This window comes from Mytilus galloprovincialis, chromosome 14 (assembly GCF_965363235.1).
Source record: "Mytilus galloprovincialis chromosome 14, xbMytGall1.hap1.1, whole genome shotgun sequence".
In the NCBI taxonomy this organism is placed as follows: Eukaryota; Metazoa; Mollusca; class Bivalvia; order Mytilida; family Mytilidae; genus Mytilus; species Mytilus galloprovincialis.
This window is the reverse complement of record NC_134851.1, coordinates 1567196-1569767: the sequence shown is the minus strand read 5'-3', so window position 1 is coordinate 1569767 and position 2572 is coordinate 1567196.

Below are 2572 nucleotides of genomic sequence, written 5' to 3'. Positions count from 1 at the left end.
ATCAATCAAAACATTATATGATGGCTTAAGTACCATACAGCCGTTTTCTGAAAATTAAATTTTAATCGGATACTTTGAGTTCCAAATGGTGATGTTGAAATCATCCCTTCGTAAATTTTACAGACGCCATCACGAGTTGGTTGACCGTTATGGAATAACCGTTTCACAAATGATATCGGGTATGTTCCTTACGTCGTAACTACAATCCCTTTCCCTTTCATGAATGTGACCTACCGAATTAGACTATTTACCGGATTTGTTATCACATAAGCAACACGGCGGGTGCCACATGTGGAGCAGGATCTGCTTACCCTTCCGGAGCACCTGAGATCACCCCTAGTTTTTTGGGGGGTTCGTGTTGTTTATTGTTTAGTTTTCTATGTTGTGTCATGTGTGCTGTTTTTTGTTCGTCTTTTTTCATTTTTAGCCATGGCGTTGTCAGTTTGTTTTAGATTTATGAGTTTGACTGTCCCTTTGGTATATTTCGTTCCTCTTGAATTCAGATATCATTGCAAGGTTTTTCTTAATGCAAACAATGCGACCAGTTTCGTATCGAAAAGATAAGAATTTGTATTTTGATATCTGATACGTAGATTTCTATCCATTGATCATTTCCTTAAATTGTTGCAATTTATTATATTACAGTTCTTTCAATCAAAACTTCTAGTTTGCGTCAAATAATAGACAAGCCTACATTTACTTCTTTACAGCTGACGGTTTCAGCGAAACATTTAAAAATACCTAAAATAAGATTTCTATTTGAATTGCACGAAAAATGGCAACTATCATCTAGATGGTATAACGATATCGTGTGTTCTTCAAACTAGTACCCTGATTACTATAGACAGAATCATTCTATGTTTTGTACTTAGATATTTCATTGAAAACATAATATAATGGATAGGGTAAAAGTTGGAACAAAAAGTCGTTTGAAATATTTTTAAGCAAAGTTTATCTCAAAAGTTGCGATAACGTTGTTTCATTTTGCTACTACATGTATAATAGTTATCAAAGGTACCAGGATTGTAATTTAGTACGCCAGACGCGCGTTTCGTCTACAGAAGACTCATCGGTGACGCTTATATCAAAATATTTATAAAGCCAAACAAGTACAAAGTTAAAGAGCATTTAGGATCCAAAATTCCAAAAAATTGTGCCAAATACGGCTAAGGTTATCTATGCCTGGGACAAGAAAATCCTTAGTTTTCGAAAAATTCAAAGTTTTGTTAACAGGAAATTTATAAAAATGACCACATTATTGATATTCATGTCAACACCGAAGTGTTGACTTCTTCTTGAATGAGAGAAGCATATTTAACTAACCAAAAACGTGAATGTTTATTTGAGCTGTTTATTGTTTCTATGGACGTTTTGAAAATAAAGTTTATTGACATTGTGCAGGTATTTATATTCGCACTAACTGTGTCTCGTTTATAGCAAACTTAGTCCCTTATTGTTTGATTCGCGGTCATAATGCTAGGGAATGAACTCACGTTTGAATATTTTGAATGCCGGCGTTACCATGGAAAGAGTTAGAAAGTAAAACTTTACAAAATGGTTCTAATTAAGGGTTAGGGTTAGGGTAAAATTACTAAAACGATGAGTAGTGATACATTCATATGCCACAAAATATTTCTTACAGTTGCTAAACATTTAAGTATGTTTTTGGTTCACTTTTCTGGTAGTTTGTTCTGTATTATAAATCGGTCATTAGTAATTGTACCATGTTATCATGTTAAATAGAAAGCTGGATCATAAAGATTTTCTTTGTTTCCTAAAATCACCAGAGGATAGAAGAATTGTGTGTACCATTGTATTTCACAAATTGTTTTGCTATGTCTAGTCTCTGGTTTACTGGTTTAATGTTGTGTCGCTGATGTTTTATTAAAATGTGTAGGCAGTAAACAGGAAATACATCCAAACCTATGAAATAAACTATGGCTATAAAAAGAAAAAAGTTGATGTATGAATGATAAACCCTGTTTTGTATTTAATTTCCTGATTAATGATGTGTTTATTGCGTGCAGCATAATATTGTTTCAAGGTAAAATGGACCCCGGATATTATTTACAGTTGAGAAACGTACTTTACATGTATCATGTGTTATGTGTTAATTATATAAAATGTCAGAACTGATGTATCTAATATAAAAAAGAAAATGAGGATGAATGCCAATGAGACAATTCTCCACAATATACAAAATGACACAGACATTAGCAACTATAGTCACCTTATGGCCTTCAACAAGGACCAAAGCCCATACAGCATAGTCAGCTGATTGATTTCATTTTAATTTATCCAAAGTTTAATGTGATCCAATTCGGGAATTTATGATTGGCATTTAAAGACATTGTTTAATTTGCGCGGACAATAATTTATACTTTTTGTTTATATTTGTTGAAAGTGAAGAAACGAGTTTCATGCATAATTGTTTTTTTTTTTTTTTTTTTTTTTTTATTATTTTTTCCTTGTTTTTTTAATTTTTTTTTTTTTTTTTGGGGGGGGGGGGGGGCGAGTGTTTGATAGCGTGAGAAGAGGCAGAAATTCATTCGTTCTGCAGAATTCATTTTCT